The sequence below is a fragment of the Oncorhynchus tshawytscha genome, linkage group LG23, assembly GCF_018296145.1.
Source record: "Oncorhynchus tshawytscha isolate Ot180627B linkage group LG23, Otsh_v2.0, whole genome shotgun sequence".
NCBI lineage: Eukaryota > Metazoa > Chordata > Actinopteri > Salmoniformes > Salmonidae > Oncorhynchus > Oncorhynchus tshawytscha.
Window position 1 is genome coordinate 9,771,609 of NC_056451.1, and position 25,029 is coordinate 9,796,637.

The window sequence follows — 25,029 nt, forward strand, 5'->3', positions numbered from 1 at the left end:
GATGGCGAGCACAACACAAGAACCTCAAACGTTTGAGTTTGAATGCATAAACTCAGATTTTTCCCCCCATAAATTGTAGTTTAGACCCTATTTTACATGATCTATATTTTCCGGTGATGAAGACATGGATGTTTCATGGTATGGTGGCATACATGTATGACATTTTTTGTTTAAATCAAAAGGGATGCTTTCAAAAAGCGACTGAATTCAAATGGATTTACCCTAAGAAAAATACTTTGAAGCACTACTTTTTACTGCAGTGGGCTAAATTAGGGTCACAGAGTGTTCTTGGTAGTCTTAAACAAATCTACTTTGAAACCAAAGCATACACCTCACACACATTGGTTATGGTCTTTAAAAAAAAGAAGACACCTGCACCATGTCAGATCTGGTTTAAATGTATTCTATTTTGAGTTTGCATCCCAATATTACACTTTATATACATCACAGAAGACTGAAAAATAACAAAACCATTTGACATGGAAACATCGGGTTTTCAGCTGTTTTTTTATTTTTATAATATTGATCACTTTACCATTTCAAAATGTTTTTAACACTTTTACTCCACTACATTCCTAAAGAAAATATGTACTTTTTACTCCCATACATTTCTCCTGACACCCAAAAGTACATTTCAGATGCGGAACAGAAAAGGAACGATTGGAGCAATTACAGAGCGATTTCAATACAACAGAAACTATATTTGAATTCAACATTTTTTAAATTTACATTAAGATACTGAATTCAAATGCAATATTTTTACATTTGTAATGCACACATTTAATCATAGAATTAATCAATTTAACTTGTATTTCATGATTTGAAAAAGTAATTGAATGAATATTGCATTCAGATTTAAAATTATATTACAACTTAATTGAAAATTCAAATTCAATATTTATATATTCTGTTTCAATGTGGTGGATATTGCATACATTGTCTGCGTATCACATTTGCAAACTATCAAATTTACCATAGCTTCACATATTCAACATGTCAAATGCATTTAGAATCCGTTTTAAAATTCAGTTCTCTTTCACTTTTACTTGAGTCATTTTCTATTAAGGTATCTTTACTTTTATTCAAGTATGACAGTACAGACAAAGAGAAGGTGACAGAACCACTATCATCCCTGTGGCGAGGAACTATAGGCTAGTAAGGCTACAGATGAGTCAGGCACAACATTGACAGATGTGGGTGGCATGTGATTTCCCACACATATTTATAGGTCAGTGTCAGTGGGTTCCACAGGTACAAAAACATGACAGGGAGTTTTCTTCATGGTTTCATAAACCAGCTGGCAGCCACAGTGACTCAATCTGACTTTACATACATAGGGCATGGAAATAGCCAGTGTCATGCCCTGATCTGTTTCATCGGTCCTTGTGCTGGTCTCCACCCCCTCCAGGTGTCGCCCATCTTCCCCATTATCCCCTGGGTACTTATACCTGTGTTCTCTGTTTGTCTGTTGCCAGGTCGTCTTGTTTGTCAAGTGAACCAGCGTTTTGTTTCTCAGATCCTGCTTTTCCCCAGTCTCTTTTCTCACCCTCCAGGTTTTGACCATTGCCTGTCCTGACTCTGAGCCCGTCTGCCTGCCGTCCTGTACCTTGGCTCCCACTCTGGATTATCGACCCGTACCTGCCTTGACCTGTCATTAAACATGGTTACTTCACACAGTCTGCACTTAGGTCTTACCTTGATTCCTTATACATGGGGTATGGAAATAGCCATAGGGTATGGAAATGCAGATGCGTGAAGTTGAACACTGTTGATTTCATAAACAGGACTGAAAGTAACTTTTAGAAAGTGGAGAGAGCGAAAGTGAGAGCGAGAGAAGGAGAGAGCGTTTGTTGGTAGATTTCTATGTAACTTTCCTGCTCTTGGTTTCTTGCTCCATGGGGCATCCCCAATCAACCTGTGCTTTTCTTGACATGCCACAGACGGTTTAGGTGCTTACCCAATGCAGGCAAAGTTCTCAGACAAGGCCTTCAATCATGTTAGCCTTTAAGTCTTTTCCCCATCTTCCTGAAATGCAGAAGTTCAGGCACTACTGTTGTTGAAAGCAGAAACCTTCTGGCATCAATCTAATCATGTTCTGTTCAGTTTCTATTCTGTTTCTGTTCTGTTTTAGATCATTGATCAGTTTCTGTCCAGTTTCATATCATTGATCAGTTTCTGTCCAGTTTTAGATCATTTGATGTCAATCTGTACAGCTTCGTAGATGTGTTCGGCTCAATATTGGTATATACACCAGCGGTCACCATTCCTGGTCAGGGAGAACTAAAGGGTGTTTCTGCCCAGCACTACCATCTGATTAGTGTTTCACTAGTGAACTGCTCATCAATATAACTAGCGAACTGCTCAACAACAATCAGCTGTGTTAGAGGTGGGCTGGAAGAACCATCGTTTGACAGTAATGAAATATTATGCAGGGGAGTTTGACTTCCTATTCTTGGGCTTAACAAGATATGTTTTCATATACTGTAAATGGCATTGATATTTGAGAAACTATACTGAAATGAAGAGGAACACACTGGGAATAGAATCTCTGCCGTACTGTGACTATATTAACTTATTGAAACAAGTCCTACTGAGACTGAAAGATGTCCTGCTGAGATTGAGGCTGTCCTATTATGGACATCGTACAGGTGAGAGAAAGGTAAGGATCTAAAGTCATTCTGACAGAGACAGGAAGTAAATTCTTACACTGTACTCTGTACTTTCTGTCGGTCAACAAGTTGTTTCATGCCAAAGTGCATCTGGGAAGTCAAGTGTCTTCATGTTGGTGCGTCACAAGTCTTTGAAAGTGCGTAAATCAGAGAGATAAGTGGAGAGGGGGAGGGAGCGAGACAAGGATTTCATCATGGTTTCAGGATATTTTCTGACATTCATATTAGCCCCGGGCATAGTTGAAACACAGAGGTACTTGAATGGTGACATTGTTAGCTATGTAGTGTATACTGTAGGTGTTTTTATAGGACCAGACATGGGAGTCTGGCCTCAAATGTTATTGTATTTAAGCCATAGAAATGACATGTACAATGTATCCAATGCACCCCAAATCCCTAGTCTACCCCTTCATATACCCATATTTTCTTGATTTCGAACTGCAGGTCAAAGAAATAACCTTACAAGAAATAAAAGGACAAGTGAAAGCAAATTTCACCGTTTCTGCTTTCAGTCACCCTGTGTATTATTACATTAGAGCAAATGAAGAAGAGAACTGTGGATGACCACTCTAGTTGTGAACGACAGTGTGCTCTGAGCCTCTGCTCCGTCTGCAGCATCATGGGAATTTCCCCTGCACTGTAAGTGTAACTGCGTGGGAGGCTACTCCCCCGGTAAACTAGCCCTGGATTCTTTTCTAAATTGATGAATGGTATTTAGATAGAGGTCAACGGAGGCTGCTGAGGGGAGGACTGCTCATAATAATGGCTGGAATGGAGTCAAAGGTGTTTCATGCCATTCCATTGACTCCATTCCAGACATTATTATGAGCAGTCCTCCCCTCAGCAGCCTCCACTGATGGAGGTAGGCAAAAAGAGTGGAACAATGCAGTTCAGTGAACCATGACAGTTAAGTCATCCCTCACAAAAAGAGAAATGCGTGAAATTGAAATATTTGCCTGGAAATAGGCCCTTCTTCGAAAACTTGATAACTGTGTGCCATGTCACTGCAAGTTTAAATGAGCAATGGAAAATGCTGAGACGTCTACGCCTCGGTCATTAGTGCCATTCTAAACATTCTGAGACTTTGGAATAGACTTGGAGAAGCTGTTCTTTTTTTCTGTTTATTTGTTTTTACTATTACACATGGGAAATGAGAGGAGAGTTCTTCATTTGAATTAGTTCCACTTTGTTTTTACTATTACACATGGGAAATGAGAGGAGAGTTCTTCATTTGAATTAGTTCCACTTTGTTTTTACTATTACACATGGGAAATGAGAGGAGAGTTCTTCATTTGAATTAGTTCCACTTTGTTTTTACTATTACACATGGGAAATGAGAGGAGAGTTCTTCATTTGAATTAGTTCCACGTTTCTGAGTTAGATCAAAGTTAGAGTGGGCAATACGCTAATAATAAACTCTCAAAAGGAAACCTATTTCGATGCATAGCATGATCTTGATGGAAGACTCCAACACATAGCAGGCAGCCTGTAATAGATTGTGGCGATGGATGAGCAAATGTAATCTAATAACCACAAAATGGAAGAGCAGTAGTGATAAGTGCATAAACATAAAAGTGAATGAATAATTTTGATTCTTACCTCAGTGCTACGCCTTGTTTAAATGACAAAGCTCTGAAAGAAACATACACACACACACATATATATATATATATATCTGAAAGAAACACACACATATATAATATATATATATAAATAAAACAGTTCAATGAGACATATGCTATTTTAGATATTAGAAAATATATATTTTCTCTGGTGGTCCAAGTCCATTTGTTCTATAGTTAGGTTAGATTATGTACCAAAACCAGAAACCTTTCTCTTGAGGGAGATGGACAAATCTGTCCATGTTTATACAAGCCGTTTGGGTCCGAAACGCCTTCCCCACTTTATTATCCAATAAGGCACTGTCACGATTTTCATTGAGGACCACAGTGCAAACATGCAAATATTCTTTGCATCTCTAAGCACATTAACCCTTTGGGCAGCTATACCATGTCCTTGTTATACAATTTAAAACACATCAAATGTAATATGTACATTGTATGCATGCAATAATTAATTAAACAGCAATGTGATGTATTAATAATAGTATGCATCTCAATTCTTAGATTCTCAGCTTTGCTTCGATTCCTGGTATTCCATCACAGTATGGAATCATTGATGACTCCTTTGCTGACCGTAAAGCATGAATCTGTTGAGGGTGTTGTGTGTCTCTAGTGGATCCAAGTGACGCTCCATCTCCTGCAGCAGGATACACTGGTTGCAGTTCAGCCACTCTCCACTCCACACTAGAGTTTGCAGCTCAGGCCTGCCTGTGTCAAACCAACAGGGAATTAATTATTCAATGGGCTAACATAATTTTGCTCAAGTTTTGTTCACACATACAGTGAGCTCCAAAAGTATTGGGACAGTGGAACATTTGTTGTTGTTTTGGCTCTGTATGAAGTGCAGACTGCCAGCTTTAATTTGAGGGTATTTTGAACCATATCGATTTAACCGTTTAGAAAGTACAGCACTTTTTGAGTGAGTGAGAAAGTTTGTTAAGCCTCTATCATACCCCCCCCAAAAAACGCTAACCTCTCCTGACATTGTAATGGTGAGAGGTTATCATGTTTTGGGGGTATGATATTTGCGTGTCTAACTTTGGGACCAAATACTAAACTTTTGCACTACTTTAATACACATAAGTGAATTTGTCCCAATACTTTTGGTCCCCTAAAATGGGGGAACGATGTACAAAATGTGCTGTAATTTCTAAACGGTTCACACGATATGGATCAAAATACCCTCAAATTAAAGCTGACAGTCTGCACTCACTTTAACTTCACAGTCATTGTATCATTTAAAATCCAAAGTGCTGGAGTACAGAGCCAAAACAACAAAAAAACATGTCACTGTCCCAATACTTTTTCTATGGGCCGAGATACTCATTGGCCCATTCAAAGTCTGAGATAAGAAAAGAAAACTCTAATTAAAAGTTGCACCTAAGTTAGTGGGAGTGGTTGTGAGTTACCTTGTGATGTCAAATAATCTTTTCCAGACTGAATAGTATAGGTCCAGTTTTTCATAACGCAATGACCACCCCTAAAATGGAAAGATATGTGCATTATCACACAGACAGCGTCTACTGTAATTTTGTAAACAACACTGACGCTTTGAAAATGTTAGTCAGGGTAGAATAGTCCACAAGCATTGCAACGCCATATACGGTGTAATTAAGCCTGTTGAACTGTGTACAACTGGGTCAAATCTGGGTCAGAAACAGACCAAGGACGTGTTCCAAATAATCGCTCTCTTCTTCCGTTTCTCATTACTGTTAAAAGAAACTCCCTTTAGCCCATGCATATCCAAATCCAATGCTTTTATATTCCTGGGGAGTAGTGAACAAGTGCACACTTCAGGAAGGAGAGATTATTGGGACATTCCCCAAGTGGGCTTCTCTGCCAGTATGATTGTGTGTCAGCTAAAACGCGCATGGCGTTTTAGCTGGTCTCTTAAACGCGCATGGCTCCGGTCAACAGTAGTGCCTTTTCAGAGGTCTGATTCAGGTGAAACACAGTGCTGTCCATCTGTCTGAACAGCTTGCACATCCGACTCCTTCACACCAGCCGCTGCAATGATGTACCATTTGCCAAGATACTGTGAGTGAGAGAGCGAGAGAGAGAAAGGAAGGAAGAAAAGAGAGAAGGGCAGAATTATAGGAAAGAAAACATCTATTTTAAAACATTACTGACAAAAAAATGACCACCAGAGTGAGAAAACAGTGGGTGGGGAAAGTGTAAGATGACAAGGGAAAGGCCAAGGTGATAAATGTGAAATAATTCAAAAACTACATCTGAAACTGAAAAACCATTTGTTGAGGTGCTGTCCATATCCAGCCATTACAGAAAAAAGAAATGAATTGTGAAATCATGTGGATTTTCTGTAAACCATATACTGTATGCTTGTAAGACTCCAATTACAACACTTTCAAGTCAAACCACATATGGTGGGAAGTCTGTACAGCAAACTGCATTTTGTATGATGTTTGCAGGGCTCACTTGTAAAAGTGACTCATTGTCCGTTTTTACTCAAAGTTGACTCCTTGTACAGTGGGGCAAAAAAGTATTTAGTCAGCCACCAATTGTGCAAATTCTCCCACTTAAAAAGATGAGTGTAATTTTCATCATAGGTACACTTCAACTATGACAGACAAAATGAGAAAAAAAATGAGAAAAAAAAAATCCAGAAAATCACATTGTAGGATTTTTTATGAATTTATTTGCAAATTATGGTGGAAAATAAGTATTTGGTCAATAACAAAAGTTTCTCAATACTATTTTATATACCCTTCGTTGGCAATGACAGAGGTCAAACGTTTTCTGTAAGTCTTCACAAGGTTTTCACATACTGTTGCTGGTATTTTGGCCCATTCCTCCAAGCAGATCTCCTCTAGAGCAGTGATGTTTTTGGGCTGTTGCTGGACAACACGGACTTTCAACTCCCTCCAAAGATTTTCTATGGGGGTTGAGATCTGGAGACTGGCTAGGCCACTCCAGGACCTTGAAATGCTTCTTACGGAGCCACTGCTTCGTTGCCCGGGCGGTGTGTTTGGGATCATTATCATGCTGAAAGACCCAGCCACGTTTCATCTTCAATGCCCTTGCTGATGGAAGGAGGTTTTCACTCAAATCTCACAATACATGGCCCCATTCATTCTTTCCTTTACACGGATCAGTCGTCCTGGTCCCTTTGCAGAAAAACAGCCCCAGCGCATGATGTTTCCACCCCCATGCTTCACAGTAGGTATGGTGTTCTTTGGATGCAACTCAGCATTCTTTGTCCTCCAAACACGACGAGTTGAGTTTTTACCAAATAGTTCTATTTTGGTTTCATCTGACCATATGACATTCTCCCAATCTTCTTCTGGATCATCCAAATGCTCTCTAGCAAACTTCAGACGGGCCTGGACATGTACTGGCTTAAGCAGGGGGACACGTCTGGCACTGCAGGATTTGAGTCCTTGGCGGCGTAGTGCGTTACTGATGGTAGGCTTTGTTACTTTGGTCCCAGCTCTCTGCAGGTCATTCACTAGGTGGTTCTGGGATTTTTGCTCACCGTTCTTGTGACCATTTTGACCCCACGGGGTGAGATCTTGCGTGGAGCCCCAGATCGAGGGAGATTATCAGTGGTCTTGTATGTCTTCCATTTCCTAATAATTGCTCCCACAGTTTATTTCTTCAAACCAAGCTGCTTACCTATTGCAGATTCAGTCTTCCCAGCCTGGTGCAGGTCTACAATTTTGTTTCTGGTGTCCTTTGACAGCTCTTTGGTCTTGGCCATAGTGGAGTTTGGAGTGTGACTGTTTAAGGTTGTGGACAGGTGTCTTTTATACTGATAACAAGTTCAAACAGGTTCCATTAATACAGGTAACGAGTGGAGGACAGAGGAGCCTCTTAAAGAAGAAGTTACAGGTCTGTGAGAGCCAGAAATCTTGCTTGTTTGTAGGTGACCAAATACTTATTTTCCACCATAATTTGCAAATAAATTCATAAAAAAATACTACAATGTGATTTTCTGGATTTTTTTTCTCATTTTGTCTGTCATAGTTGAAGTGTACCTATGAAAAAAATTACAGGCCTCTCATCTTTTTAAGTGGGAGAACTTGCACAATTGGTGGCTGACTAAATACTTTTTTGCCCCACTGTATGTGTGTGTAACCCAATGACTCCCTTTAAAAATTAAGGTTAAATATAATAAAACTTAATTATGGGTCACATGTTTTTTGTAAATAAATTAAAGACCAAAATAATCTTTTGAGAATTATCATGAAGGGCTCATGAGGTTTTGATATATCATCGCTTGTGCATAGGAACCTAATTAATAGGTCAATAGTACTAAAAACAGATATCGCATCTGCATCTCTCTCTTACCTGTCGGGTATTGAGACTGCTTGTAGATAGGAAGACTGGTTGGGAGCAGGGGGTGAAGAGCTGACCCAACTACCCATGGCCTCTAACATACCTGAACTACTTCAAATCAACTTGTGGCCTAAAAGAAACCTGGTAATTGAGTGCTTTTTCTAGGCTTGATCTTTCTGTGTCCGGACTGAGCTTTAAACTTTTTAGGATTGTGGTAATCATTAACCACTTTCTTGTTAGCACAACTTTCCACCATCCCACATAGTCCAAAGGCCCACATACCAAAACGGTTTTGTACCATGGTTTATGAAGCGGGACCGAAAAATGTCAATATTATTACCTATAAGTCTTTTTGGGTGGGTGGCCTTTAAAGTAAGAAGTGTTTAACTTTGATCCAATTTTAGGAAATAGGCCTGCTTCTACACCTATTCTCCTCACCCTCCATCAGCCCCCATGTTGGTGGATGGGTTTCAATATGACTGTCATTTCTGCAGTCTACACTGGTAATGCACATCCCACAGGTTCTTGTTTTGTAAGACAGTATCACAGCGCTAGAGTAACTACCAAGCAGTGTCAATGTAATGAATTATCCTTGTTGTAAGCATTAGGGCCAGGAGTTTTCCTGAAAATGTGAGCCTGAACAGGTAGACCTTCATAGGACGTCCTTGTTTTCTGATTTGTGAATAACAATATTGTGCATATTCATTTGAGTCGTGTTAACGTTTTGAGGATAACAAAGAGAACACTGCTTCCAATTGGTATAGTCGGATCAACATTTCAGGGGTTCTTTGTCTCTTAATGGAATATGCCTGACATTATTTAATTCTCTCTCTCTATATACATACCAGCAACGTCACACCGATAAAGTTCCAAATGTAATGCTGAAAAGCACATCTGATCATTAGGCACAAACTGGTTGAATCAACATTGTTTCAACGTAACTTGTCAATGTAATCGTGACATGGAACCTATGTGGAAAATACATTAGAGATGAAAAAAGTAATCAACCTTAAACGGATGTTTTGAGGGTGAAATTTCAACCACCGGATGATGTTATCATGGTCACTGTAGTGTTATGCTTTATGAGAAGAATCTTGAGGTGAATATCACTTTGGTTGACTTTAACGAAACAATAAGTAACGTAACACAGGAGACTGTCTTCAATGTTACGACGGATGCACGCGGACCAACTTGCCCAATCACCTTGAATATGACGTCATGAACATACCTGTGCCATGCACTATAATAAAATAGTTCCAATACAACACATCACCCTTTCAAGACATATGTTTCTAAAATCAACACAACACAATGTTTATAGTTCATCACTCTGTAATTAACTTGCCTCAACATATGAATTCATAAACAAACTTTTCTGTCTTTAAAGTTCAACAACTCATGAAACATCAACTAATTTTCTGTCTTTAACATTCCATAAAAACAGTTGTTGTTTCTTCAACACTAACTATATATTACCCTACGGTGAGCTGGGTGGACTGCCAGTCACATTCATAGCTGCAGTGGGGTTCTTCTGTCACATTATGCAGGCTGTGCGTTATGCTCTCCATATCTGTCTGGTGGTTTGACAACTGTACCACAAGAAGTCCTGTGTACTGGAGTCTTTGGTTCTGTGACAGGAGGTGGGCACCTGGAATAGGTAAGTGCAACTCTGTGTCACACTCTGGGTGTTCCTCTCCACCCTTTTGACAAGTCTCTGAAGCACTGCGGAGTGGTTTCAGGTGGCGTGGATTCCTGCGCAGCACTCCCGTATCTGTCGGGACCATGTATGACCTGGGTGTGTCACACTGTTGGAAGCACTGAAGCAGTCGAATTGACAATGGTTTAATATTCCAACAGGGGCAGGCAAAAGACAGGTCAAGGCAGGCAGGGGTCAGTAAACCAGAGGTGGGGCAACGGTACCGGACAGCAGGCAGGCAGAGGTCAACAATGCAGAGATGGGACAAAGGTACAGGTCGGCAGGCAGGCTCAGGGGCAGGCAGAGTGGTCAGACAGGCGGGCTCAGAGTCAGGACAGGCAAGGGTCAAAACCAGGAGGGCGAGAAAAAGAGACTGGGAAAAGCAGGAGCTGACAACAAAACACACTGATTGACTTGACAAACAAGACAAACTGGCAACAGACAAACAGAGAACACAGGTATAAATACACAGGGGATAATGGGGAAGATGGGCGACACCTGGAGGGGGAGTGGAGACAAGCACAAAGACAGGTGAAACAGATCAGGGTGTGACAGTGCTGGAGTTCTGGAAGGGGTTCTGACTTTATACCTGTTGTTGTAGACACGCATGAAGCTCTGCTTTGCTCTATAGGTCAACACGTCTCACCTGCTGGAGGTCTGGCCACGCTGGTTGTAGGTTAACCTCCAGGGTGGGGACTGTGGTGCGGAGCTGTGCTGGGCTGTGGTGTTGCTCTGTAGGAGCGCTAGGAATGGGTCAGTCTGTTTCAGGATCCCTTTGGCTGTCTGCACTGCTCTCTCTGCTTCACCATTTGCTTGGGCGTAGGGAGGGTTGGTGGTAATGTGTCTGAAATCATAGTCCTTAGAGAATTGCGTGAAAGCTCTAGCTGAGAACTGTGGAGCATTGTCTGTAATTAGAATATTTGGGCATCCTAAACAGGCGAAGATGTTCTTCAGTTTAGCTCTTGTAGTTTCTCCTGACACGTCTTTGAGGTAAGATATTTCTATATACATCTAGAAAAATACTCCACAACTACCAAGTAGTTTTGCTTGTTGAGCTCACATATGTCAGCTGCTATTCTTTCCCATGGGCGACTGGGGAGTGGAGTGGTGATCAGAGGCTCCCTCCTCTGAGTAGGTTCGGACTCGTGGCAGTCTTTGCATGTACGGACTATTTCCTGACCATTTCCTGTTTTTACTTATTCAAGGCCACCACACACTACCTGTAGCTCGCTCCCGGCCCTCCACAACGCCCTGATGGCTGTTGAGTATGCGCTTTAACATTTCAGTTCTCATATTTTGTGGTACTACTATTCTATCTCCATACAACATTAGTCCTTGTGTCATTGAGAGGTTCTGTCGGGGGGTGTAGTAGGCTTGCACCTTGTCTGGTACTTTGGCTGCATACTTAGGGCATCCTGTTGTCACATAGTGTTTCACCATCTGCAGCTCTGCATCTGGTTGGGTCTCCTTCTTGACGACATCCAGCTTGTTGGTTGAGATAGGCCATGCTGTATGAACTGCATCCTTATGAACTGCATCCTTATAGGCCTCGATTTCACTGGTCAGCCCTGCGATATCTTGTGTAACGGCTGACTGGGGATGTCTGGAAAGGGTATATGCTATAACAAGCCGTTTCCCCGGCACATACTTGGCTGTAGGGTTATAACACATCATGCGCATGAACCGTCTCTGACAGGCACTAAGTCAAGGTCTTCACAGTTTATTAGTGGAATAAGAAGTTTGATCACTCTGCAGTGTGAATGTATCTAGGCCATACAGATATCTGGTAAACTTCTCATATGCCCAGTCACTCCTTTTCTATCTGTCCATGGCGCTTATTTGCATCTGTGAGAGTCCTGGAGCAATAAGCTACTGGCTTTAACTGTCCACTGTGTTTCTGTAGTAGGACCATCCTAACCCATAACTACTGGCGTCTGCACTGACCATGGTAGGATTTGTCATATCATAGTCAGGATCGAGGGAAAGATGAACCAAACAAAGTACAGAGAGATCCTTAATGAAAACCTTCTCTAGAGTCCTCAGGACCTCCGAAGGTGAACATTCACCCCAGTCTAACAGGGACAACACAGCCAAGACAACGCATGAGTGGTTTCGGGATAAGTCTCTGAATGTCCTTGAGTGGCCCAGCCAGAGCCCGGACTTGAACCCGATCGAACATCTCTGGAGAGACCTGAAAATAGCTGTGCAGCAACGGTCCACATCCAACCTGACAGAGCTTGAGAGGATCTGCAGATAAGAATGGGAGAAACTCCCCAAATACAGGTGTGCCAAGCTTGTAGCGTCAGACCCAAGAAGAGTCAAAGCTGTAATCGCTACCAAAGGTGCTTCAACAAAGGGTCTGAATACTTATGTAAATGTGATATTTCAGTTTTATACATTTTCTAACACGTCTAAAAATCTGTTTTTGCTTTGTCATTATGGGGTATTGTGTGTAGATTGGCTTTTTCCTCATCAATTTAAGAATAAGGCTGTAACATAACAAAATGTGGAAAGGTCAAGGGTTCTGAATACTTTCCGAATGCATAACATAACATGCGTAACATCTCAAACGGAATTGATCACTTGCCCCATGTCTTTTTTAATGTAATCTAAACTGCAATCCCAGGTCATTTGGTTCTGCTATTAGATGAAGCACAGTGATAACACAATCTGTTGTATAAATAAACAACATTTCTGACATTGTATTCCCATTAGAACTTTGCTGTGCTTTTAAAACCTGCTAGATGGTTAAGGGTCCTGCATGGTTCTGGTACCGACCGACATTTTCACTTATAAATCGCTCTGTGGATACCGTAGATCGAAAATGGCTTCCACTGAGCGACAGCCCTGGTTCACACCAACACATTAGTATTACTGAGCCTGTGTGACATCGCTTTTTGGACTGTTCATCAACTCCTGGCTGAACACCACGTCACAGCAACTGAGCCACGGACAAAGCACATGCCTGCAATCATTACATGCAACCAACATCCTAGCGCAGCAGGAGAAAATGATTTCATCACGGTAGCGCATTCAGAGATCGATTTATAGCCATTGATGTAAAAATAATTCATAGGCTTTAAACAAAAAAAATCAATTTTCTGTCATAGATGGACAAAATGTTATGAAAGGTAAGTTCCTAACGAGTTCAGGAAGCCAAGCTAAAGGTCTGTGAGACGTTCACAGTGATTGGGGCAGACGTTTTGATCAAAAGAGACCTTCAGAAAACATGCCCATTTTCTCTAACACTAAACATACAAATATGCATTTCACAGTTAAAAGGAAGGTGAAATCTTAGTAATTTTATAATTTGATTATGCTATATTTATAAAGCATATAAGTCATTTCAAGCTATATTCATGCAGTTTTGTTGAGTAAAAAATATTTTATTTTTATCATATTTGTACTGTGTACTTGAGCTTGTGTTCTCAAAAGTGACGACACCTCAACGACACCTTGCTGTCTCTGCCTGGCCGGTTCCCCTCTTTCCACTGGGATTCTCTGCCTCTAACCCTATTACAGGGGCTGGGTCACTGGCTTACTGGGGCTCTCTCATGCCGTCCCTGGAGGGGGTGCGTCACCTGAGTGGGTTGATTCACTGTTGTGGTCATCCCTGGTTCACACCAACCCTTGGGTTGTGCCGTGGCGGAGATCTTTGTGGGCTATACTCAGCCTTGTCTCAGGATGGTAAGTTGGTGGTTGAAGATATCCCTCTAGTGGTGTGGGGGCTGTGCTTTGGCAAAGTGGGTGGGGTTATATCCTTCCTGTTTGGCCCTGTCGGGGGTGACTCGGATGGGGCCACAGTGTCTCCTGACCCCTCCTGTCTCAGCCTCCAGTATTTATGCTGCAGTAGTTTATGTGTCGGGGCTGGGGTCAGTTTGTTATATCGAGTACTTCTCCTGTCCTATTGGTGTCCTGTGTGAATCTAAGTGGCTTTAATTCTCTCCTTCTCTCTTTTTTCTCTCTCTAGAGGACCTGAGCCCTAGGACCTGAGCTCCAGGACTACCTGACATGATGACTCCTTGCTGTCCCCAGTCCACCTGGCCATGCTGCTGTTCCAGTTTCAACTGACCTGAGCCCTAGGACCATGCCCCAGGACTACCTGACATGATGACTCCTTGCTGTCCCCAGTCCACCTGGCCATTGCTGCTCCAGTTTCAACTTCCACCTGACTGTGCTGCTGCTCCAGTTTCAACTGTTCTGCCTTAATTATTGACCATGCTGGTCATTTATGAACATTTGAACATCTTGGCCATGTTCTGTTATAATCTCCACCCGGCACAGCCAGAAGAGGACTGGCCACCCCACATAGCCTGGTTCCTCTCTAGGTTTCTTCCTAGGTTTTGGCCTTTCTAGGGAGTTTTTCCTAGCCACCGTGCTTCTACACCTGCATTGCTTGCTGTTTGGGGTTTTAGGCTGGGTTTGTGTACAGCACTTTGAGATATCAGCTGATGTACGAAGGGCTATATAAATAAATTTGATTTGATTTGAAATAAATTTGATTTATAATATTTTTTTTACCAGAAAGGTGGAATTTGAACCTTTTTTTGATTATACAGTATTACTAGTTATTGTTTATGGCCCAGTCATGATGAATAATCACTTTTGGGGATTAAGTCATGGGTGACAACTAAATAATCTGACATTGTTTTCAAAATGGAATTAGGCTGTGCTCTTCAAATGGTTGAAAGCATAGTGATAACATATTGGAAATTCAACTAACTTTTGGCTGTCTTTTTGTGTGAGTGAATATAGGTCGTAATCTCATTGATCAACATCTCAACCAAATATTACCCAAGTCAAATTTTATTTTATTTTATTTATCCGTTATTTTACTAGGTAAGTTGACTGAGAACACATTCTCATTTACATCAACGACCTGGGGAATAATTACAGGGGGATGAATGAGCCAATTGTAAACTGGGGATTATTAGGGGCCCGTGATGGTTTGAGGGCCAGATTGTGAATTTAGCCAGGACACCGGGGTTTAACACCCCTACTCTTACGATAAGTGCCATGGGATCTTTAATGACCTCAGAGAGCCAGGACACCCGTTTAACATCCCATCCGAAAGACAGCACCCTACACAGGGCAGTGTCCCCAATCTCTGCCCTGGGGCATTGGGATATTTTTTAGAGAGTGCCTCCTACTGGCCTTCCAACACCAGCAGCATCTGGTCTCCCATCCAGGGACTGACTAGGACCAACCCTGCTTAGCTTCAAAAGCAAGCCAGCAGTGGTATGCAGGGTGGTATGCTGCTGGCTATACCACGTGGTGTGCCCAGTGGGTAGGCTAAATGCTTAAATAATGATGCCCATACGATGACAAAATCATACAAAAGTATTCACTGAAAGCTGTGAGGCCATCTTTTTCCATGTTAGAAGAGGAAAATGACATCTTGTAAAATTATACAACAATATCACTGGAGGCTGCTGAGGGGAGGACGGCTCATAATAATGGCTGGAATGTGGTGAATGGAATGGCATCAAACACATGGAAAACATGTGTTTGATGTGTCGATACCATTCCATTGATTCCATTCCAACCATTACTATGAGCCCGTCCACCCCAATTAAGGTGCCAAGGGCCGCCAGTGAACCATATATTATATTCTGTTGCTCATTGATTACGGTGTATTTAGAGGACACTGGTGCTTCATCAATCTATCAGGTGATGTGCAAAGCAGCCAAACGGCTTACAGCAATTACATGATGGATACTCAAGTTCTGATGGTGTGCAGTTGTATAATAGGCTTACATCTGTGCATTACTGGCCTTGAAAGTCATGGAATAAGGGAATAGGAGAGTTATTCTATAGATCACATATAGACAAAGATGTCTGACAGTTTGCTGCATTTCTGTTCTGTGTTGACAGATGTGTCACTGCAGCTGTGTGCTGCTCCAGATAAAATTGTCTGGACTAATTTCATGTTTATTAGCATGTGGCCGTTTTGTATTGATTCCAGGAAACTCCACAGACACACAGCATTACTCACTGTACTCTGTCAGGGTCCTCTCATCCTGCAGAACTCGGCCCTGGTAGATCAGCCTGTTTGTCCACTGAAGTGGCAATGTGCTCCTTGAACTCTTTCACTGTCAACTGAGAAAAAGACAACGGTGTGAGGATTAGGCCTATATCCAGTATACGTAAGGCTACTGTAAAAGCGCTCTGTTGGAAATTAGAACGTACCTGTCCGCCTATAGTGTAACTTCGGCTCTGGGAGTCCAAAGTTTTGACAGTCACCTCTATATCAGCACCTGGTTCCTCCATGGTTATGTTTACCCTGTGTGTCAAGTAACAGGCAATAGAATAGAGTATCATATCAATGCTGTCATGAATAGCATTATGTAAGGGTTAATCAATGAGGGGCTAAGCGCTAGCAGAACTACTCTTCCAGAGTTGGGCATAGAGCCCTGAGCTGCGAACTGACCAAATTCACATAGAAATGTGAGTTATAGATCTGTTGTTCTCATTGAAAGCAAGTGTATGTTGTAAATATGTTCTATGTGCACTATTTCTATGCTTCCGCTCTTAAGTTTGGTTTTTGCATCTTTTACTCTCCGTTTAGTACACCAGCTTCAAACAGCTGAAAATACAATATGCTTGGTTATGGAAAATATACTTCACAGCAGTTTAGATTATACAATGATTCTCGAAACTGTTTTGTCATTAAACTTAAATTAGGCAAACTATTAGAATTTTAGCAAACAGGAAATGGCACAGCGATTTCTGCATAGTGCACCTTTAACACATTTGCCGCTAGAAATGTGTTAATTTGCAGGTAGAAATGTGTTCCACAATCCACTGAAGTAGCAAGAAAATGTACTATAGTGCTGTAGTAGTTGCCTTGGTAACCAAACCAACAGAGTTACTAGTTAAGCTAACCAAGCCATCAGTCCTAAATTGCTAGTATGAAAAATTCAATAATGTTTTCAATTCGACATTTGCTATCAAAAATCAGCTCAAACGTAGAAAATGTAAGAGTGAACTATAAGCCATTGAATTCTACCATGCTGATGTACCGTACCGTGCATTATAGAAAATGCTCTTGAAGCCAATCATAAACGAATATAAAACAATATCCTTGTTATGTGGCTAATATAACTTTCATTGGGTAGTTAGCTAGCTACTGCCTAAACAAAGATACTATGCGGTCTAACGTTAACGTTCATGGAAGCTGCCACAGTTATCTAGCGAAAATAGCTAGCTAGCTGAATGGCTAACATCCTTGCCTTGAAGCAAACACGGTCAAACAAAAACTTTTCATGTCAGCGTTCTCTTGATAGAAATCAATTTTAATTGTAGATGGAACTTATACAAAAGTGATGGTCCAATCAATTTCACACGAATATTGACAAAATAGGACAGTGAAACTTGTAGCTAGGTATCTCACAGCTACGTTAGCTTTTAGCTAACGTTACCATTAGCTGTATGAAGTTAGCGAGCTATCTACCGACCACCTAGCTAGTTACTTACTTAATTACTTTATCGCTCCTATCTGTGAAGTTAAATATTCCGATTTCAACTGAATGTTTACCGATTATTCAGTGTGGCATGTAAAGCTAACTAGTTCCTCCTATGATGATAGTAACTGCGGTTCAAGTAACGTGACATATGATTAGCTACCAGAACAGCTGTGACGTTTCAAACATACAGTAACAAATGGGACGTGCTCATTAAGTCAGTTCAACATGTTTAGCTTATATCTGCTAAATGGATTTGCTAGCCAGCTAGATAATATCCCCAGTACAGTTACAGTAGTAGATGAAGGTAAAGTGTGGATGTTTTTGTTAAACCAGGCCTGTATGAAATTAGGGGAAACCAAGAGGTCCAAGACCTCATTAACAAAGTGAGACATGATTTCCTCTTTCTTTACAAGGCATCCCATCAAAGTGAACAGGGCTTCCTGTTCCAACGAAGGCCTGAGACCGCTGGGATTATCAATTCACAGTTATGTCGTGATTGAGAGAGGAAGAGCCTGACAGGGGATTGAACCAGTAATCCTATATTCATATTACTGGAAGGTGACAGTATAATAAAAGGGAAGAAGAGCCCGAGTGGGGCGTGAACTATGTTCATATTACTGGAAGGTGACAGTATAATAAAAGGGAAACAAAGTGCTCCTTTTTAACTTTGTTTGAGTCTTGTTTGTTGTTTGAGAAATGCAAGATACATATGGGGTTGAAAAGCAGAAAGATGTGCCTGTCCTATACAAAATACTATGCAAACAAAAATCGAATCTGTAATATTTTTTTTAACCTTTATTTAACTAGGCAAGTCAGTTAAGAACAAATTCTTATTTTCAATGACAGCCTAGGAACAGTGGGTTAACTGTCTGTTCAGGGGCAGAACGACTAATTTGTACCTTGTCAGGTCGGGGGTTTGACCTTGCAACCTTCCGGTTACTAGTCCAACACTCTAACCACTAGGCTACCCTGCCACCCCTGGATGACTACCAGGAACTAGTTTAGAGAACTGAAATTGGGACTTGAACAGTGGCTCCTACAGCACATGTGGGCATCTAATAGACACTGCCACAAAAACCAGCTCTGTGCAGAACCATACATTTAAAAACATCCTTGTGCATCCAGAGATCAGAGCTGTAATAGAGCGTGCCACAAAAAGCCTGGGCCTCTGGGCAGAGGCAGTACAGCATACACCGAGGATCAAGACCTGGGGTGCATTCATTAAGCCTATTCTGTTTCAAAACGTTTTACAAAATAAACTGTTTATTTGAAACGGAAAACGAGCGTTTCTATTGGACAGATTCTGGTATGTCCCGCCCCGTTTCGTTTGCTTCCGTTGGGTGCTTAAACGGTAAACCGTTTCCGTTGCAAGACGTAATGAATTACACCCCTACTGCTCAGGGAAATCGGAAAAGACATGAATGAAGTCACTTTGGACATGACCTGAAATGCACCCTTCCATTCCGTTTGTTTTCCTCTGGATTTGGAGAGTAGCCTAGCCAGGAGCCCAACCTGATGTAACGTTAATGGATTCCAGCCTCCTTGGAGAGTGAACTGATCAGAACATAGATATAGCCTGAACATAAGGTGGATAGACTATGGTAAACTACCTTGGTGGGTCTGTGACTGGAACCCGCTCCTCCTGTCTTTCTTCCTCGGACTCTTCGGTGTCGTAATCTCTTCTCCTCCTCCTCTGTGGCAGTGGCGGATTTAGGGCGGCATCTTGCCGGGGGCGGCATGGGACGCATGCAAAATCTTTAATATATTATTATATATATTATATATATATTTTCCGAATGGTGACATTTGCGCGATCGGTTTTCTATCGCTCATTTGCACGTAATGTCAACGATCTGTCACCGTGTGGGATTGTTGGTCAATTAACCTTGTCGGAGTAGGCGACCTGATTCTAGTTTGTGAGCTACCCAGGCTACTGCGTGTTTTTTGTTAGCAATAGGGTAATAGTGTAATAATCCAATTATTTTTTATTCGTATTTATTTGATTTCTATTTGTCACTTTTTGATGAGTCTTATTTTTGTATATATATTTTTTTGTATATATATTTATCGTTTTAAATGTTATGATTATGTTTTGTTACAAATGTCTGAATAAAAACTACAGTTAGTGCAGAATGGTGCTATTTTTTTTTGTTGGGGGGGGGTCTCCGACCATTGGATCGAATTATTTTTTATTTAACCTTTATTTAACCAGGTAAGTGTAACAGTATAACTTTGTACCGTCCCCACAAGGGGAACCACTACTTCAAGGTCTCTGAGCAAGTGACGCCACCGATTGAAACGTTATTTAGCGCGCACCACCGCTAACTAGCTAGCCGTTTCACATCCGTTACATAAGCTAGTTGAGAACAAGTTCTCATTTGCAACTGCGACCTGGCCAAGATTAAGCATAGCAGTTCGACACATACAACAACACAGAGTTACACATGGAATGAACAAAACACACAGGTCAATAATACAGTAGAAAAAAAGAAAACAAAGTCTATACAGTGAGTGCAAATAAGGGAGTTAACGCAATAAATAGGCCATGGTGGCGAAGTAATTACAATAAGGCAATTAAACACTGGAATAGTAGATGTGCAAAAGATGGATGTGCAAGTAGAGATACTGTGGTGCAAAAGGAGCAAAATAAATAAATACCGTATGGGAATGAGCTAGATAGATGGGCTGTATACAGATGGGTTATGAACAGGTGCAGTGATCTGTGAGCTGCTCTGACAGCTGGTTCTTAAGGCTAGTGAGGGAGATGGGAATCTCCAGCTTCAGTGATTTTTGCAGTTCGTTCCAGTCAGTGGCAGCAGAGAACTGGAAGGAAAGGCGACCAACCAGGAATTGGCTTTGGGGGTGACCAGTGAGATATACCTGCTGGAGCCTGTGCTATGAGTGGGTGCTGCTATGGTGACCAGCCAGCTGAGCTAGGGTGGGGCTTTACCTAGCAGAGACTTGTAGATAACCTGTAGCCAGTGGCTTTGGCGACGAGTATGAAGCGAGGGCCAGCCAACGAGAGCGTACAGGTCGCAGTGGTGGGTAGTATATGGGGCTTTGGTGACAAAACGGATGGCACTGTGATAGACTACATCCAGTTTGCTGAGTATAGTGTTGGAGGCTATTTTATAGATGACATCGCCAAAGTCAAGGATCGGTAGGATGGTCAGTTTTACGAGGGTATGTTTGGCAGCATGAGTGAAGGAAGCTTTGTTGTGAAATAGGAAGCCGATTCTAGATTTAATTTTTGATTGGAGATGCTTAATGTGCGTCTGGAAGGGGAGTTTACAGTCTAGCCAGACACCTAGGTATTTGTAGTTATCCACATATTGTAAATACACGTAAATGTATGGCTGGATTGGCACACTACGCAGGTAATCTGCAAATTCTTCCCAGGATGACGAATCTCCATTTGTGTAGCTGACAGTGTCTGTTAAATCTTCACCCGCCGAGACATCGGAGTTTACTAAATTGCGGTCCTTGTCTGCCATGTTTCCACGTGCGAATTCACCTAGCCAGCTAACTTTATGATTTGAATTTAAGTGGAAACTGACCAGCTAGTCATCTAGCTTTAAATAGTTAGGAAGTTAATTAACGAAAGAGACATTTTGCAGAAAGCCACCTCTTCAGACTCATAAACCAGTTTACATTTACAAATAATTTGATGTTATTCAGAAAAGCAGGGGGGGAAACACTTGAAAAGGAGTGCAGTGCATCTACTCAAATGTTTCAGGTCTTCCTCGGCTTGTAATACTTTCACCTGCACCAAAGTGGCTGTTTGACAACACCAAAAAATTGTCAGGGGAGGGTGCAACCAATTAGCCACCAATCACTCCATTAAAAGGTATTAAAAAAAATCTTACCAATCACACCATTCATTTGGTGTATGTGTTACCTTTGAATAGTGATTCAGTACCACACGTACTGTGCGCGACCGTTTCAATGGGGATTTTAACAGAGACTGAGTGAGCATGTTCACCATAGAAGCCAACCACAAAACCTTTCCTGGGAGTTATTAGTGTCAAAGTCCTGGGTTTCATGGGTAATTGTCCTTCAGCTTTTGATCGTGAGTGTACCGTGTAATTACAGACAAGGAAAGTTATTCTACAACTTCGTTATGGCATTGGCAAGTATAGTTCTTATAAAAGCATGCTTTAATTATATATTGGAGAGCTGTTTAGACCCTGATTTTCAGAGTTTCATAGTCTGAGCTAGCTAATATAGTTAGTATCACCTCACTAACAAAGAATGTTAGTTACTGTAGCTAGCTAGAAAAATATTAGCTAGCTATCCTCATCACGTTGTAGCTACATGTCATTCTTTGTTACCATTCTAGTCTGTTCCCACTCAATGACTTCTCCCATCACTCAAGGTATGTATAAGGGCACAAGCGAGACCCAAATGCTGACACAGGAGGCAGATGGTAGCGCTCCGATATTTATTATAACAAAGGGAGTAGGCAAGAACTGTAGAATATCTATGCGCTCACACACTCAATACAGTTATCTCACACCTGGCTCCTGTTATCTAACAAAAAAAAGACAGTTTGTTCTCGCAACACTACGTTCTGAATGTGCCCCCACAACTCATTGCACAGTTCCTGTCTTCATGTTATTCTGTATTTTTCCATCATGAGAAAGGCCCATGGCCCTGAAACTGTTAACAATGTCTCAAGTCAGCTATGTTGCGTAACACAGATACATACCCACACAAGCCAACAGCAAATAATATTCCATCACATATGATATGGTAAGGGCTATAGTGTATAACACAGAACCTCACACCAGCCACTTCGGTGCAGGTGAAAGGATTACAAGCCGAAGAAGACCTGAAACATTTTGAGTAGATGCACTGCACTCCTTTTCAAGTGTTTTCCCCCCTGCTTTTCTGAATAACATCAAATTATTTGTAAATGTAAACTGGTTTATGAGTCTGAAGAGGTGGCTTTCTGCAAAATGTCTCTTTCGTTAATTAACTTCCTAACTATTTAAAGCTAGATGACTAGCTGGTCAGTTTCCACTTAAATTCAAATCATAAAGTTAGCTGGCTAGCTGAATTCGCACGTGGAAACATGGCAGACAAGGACCGCAATTTAGTAAACTCCGATGTCTCGGCGGGTGAAGATTTAACAGACACTGGCAGCTACACAAATGTTGGAGATTAGTCATCCTGGGAAGAATTTGCAGATTACCTGCGTAATGGACCATCCAGCTATACATGTTCGATCCAATGGTCAGTGATAGATCGCCACAGTGGCAGTTCTGGCTTGTATTGCTCCCTGGGCGACCCCCCCCCCCAACATAAATAGCACCATTCTGCACTAACTGTAGTTTTTATTCAGGCATTTGGAACAACACAAATACATAATCATAACATTTAAAACTAGAAATATATATACAAAAATAAGACTAATAAATATCAAAAAGAAGTAACAAAGACAAATAGAAAAGATAATCAAATTATTACACTATTACCCTATTGCTAACAAAAAACATACAAATAAAACTAAATTGCACAAATCCTATCACACAAATACACAAACACACCTATAAAGAAGAGAACCTGCTTTTTACACTATTGCACTTCAAACAAGAAACACAAAAACTAAATTGCACAACTAATTGTATTACAAATTGCATTAGTACTGTACAAAGTTAGAGGTGCGCTATTTGATAGATTCCCTCTGCTCCCCCTACCTCGGGCATCCAGTGGGGAGAACTGAGGTCAACCTACCCCCGCCCCCACCCCATCTCGTACTTCTGATTGGAAGACCTTCCCAAGCAGTAGCCTGCCTAGCTCACAAACTAGAATCAGGGCGCCCATGCCGCCTATGCCTAAATCCTCTACTGCCACCGAGGAGGAGGAGAAGAGATTACGACACTGACGAGTCTGAGGAAGAAAGACAGGAGGAGCGGGTTCCAGTCACAGACCCACCAAGGTAGTTTACCATAGTCTATCCACCTTATGTTCAGGCTATATCTATGTTCTGATCAGTTCACTCTCCAAGGAGGCTGGAATCCATTAACCGTTACATCAGGTTGGGCTCCTGGCTAGGCTACTCTCCAAATCCAGAGGAAAAAACGGAATGGAAGGGTGCATTTCAGTCCAACTACAAAGTGACTTCATTCATGTCTTTTCCGATTGCCCTGAGCAGCAGGGGTGTATTCATTACGTCTTGCAACGGGAGCGGTTTACCGTTTAAGAACCCAACGGAAGCAAACAAAACAGGGTGGGACATACCAGAATTTGTCCAATAGAAACTCTCGTTTTTCGTTTCGAATAAACGTTTTCTGTTGTATAACGTTTTGAAACAACATGTTTAATGAATACACCCCAGGTTTTGACCCCCTGTGTATGTTGTACTGCCTCTGCCCAGAGGCCCAGGCTTTTTGTGGCACGCCCTATTGCAGCTCTGCTCTTGCTCTCTGGATGCACAAGGATATTTTTAAATGTATGGTTCTGCACAGAGCTGGCTTTTGTGGCAGTGTCTATGAGATGCTCACCTGTGCTGTAGGAGCCACTGTTCAAGTCCCAATTTCAGTTCTCTAAACTAGTTCCTGGTAGTCATCCACCATATTACATACTAGAAAATGCTCTAGTGGTTAGTCTCTTGATTATAGTTTCTGTTCAATTAGGAGATAGAGAAGAAGCCAGTATTATTAACATGCACACAGCAACAGGCTCTTCTCCCAGAAGTGTACCATGCCTATTTTGGCTTTAGCCAAAACATGCAAACTCAGACAGCATTTATTTATCAGCAGATTCTATTTTTTTTGCATAGTATATACTTTTTTTGTATAGGACAGACACATCTTTCTGCTTTTCAACCCCTACTTATCTTGCATTTATCAAACAACAAACGAGACTCAAACAAAGGTAAAAAGAAGCACTTTGTTTCCCTTTTATTATACTGTCACCTTCCAGTAATATGAATATAGGATTACTGGTTCAATCCCCTGTCAGGCTCTTCCTCTCTCAATCACGACATAACTGTGAATTGATAATCCCAGCGGTCTCAGGCCTTCGTTGGAACAGGAAGCCCTGTTCACTTTGATGGGATGCCTTGTAAAGAAAGAGGAAATCATGTCTCACTTTGTTAATGAGGTCTTGGACCTCTTGGTTTCCCTAATTTCATACAGGCCTGGTTTAACAAAAACATCCACACTTTACCTTCATCTACTACTGTAACTGTACTGGGGATATTATCTAGCTGGCTAGCAAATCCATTTAGCAGATATAAGCTAAACATGTTGAACTGACTTAATGAGCACGTCCCA

General features: G+C 41.4%; 1 long non-coding RNA gene across 2 annotated transcripts; it reads right to left on the minus strand.

Moving 5' to 3' along the window:
* Positions 1-541: 541 nt before the first annotated feature.
* Positions 542-19,492, minus strand: LOC112230183. 2 transcript variants are annotated; one of them, XR_002950279.2, is made up of 8 exons: positions 17,760-17,958; positions 16,473-16,566; positions 16,279-16,382; positions 5,701-6,326; positions 4,865-4,999; positions 4,269-4,301; positions 1,958-4,155; positions 542-1,648 (listed from the first exon to the last, which is right to left on the minus strand). It is a non-coding gene; the product is annotated as an uncharacterized LOC112230183 (long non-coding RNA). The 2 variants fall into 2 exon arrangements; XR_002950281.2 differs by lacking the exons at positions 542-1,648; positions 17,760-17,958 and adding an exon at positions 19,360-19,492 and having other exon boundaries at positions 3,845-4,155.
* Positions 19,493-25,029: the final 5,537 nt, after the last annotated feature.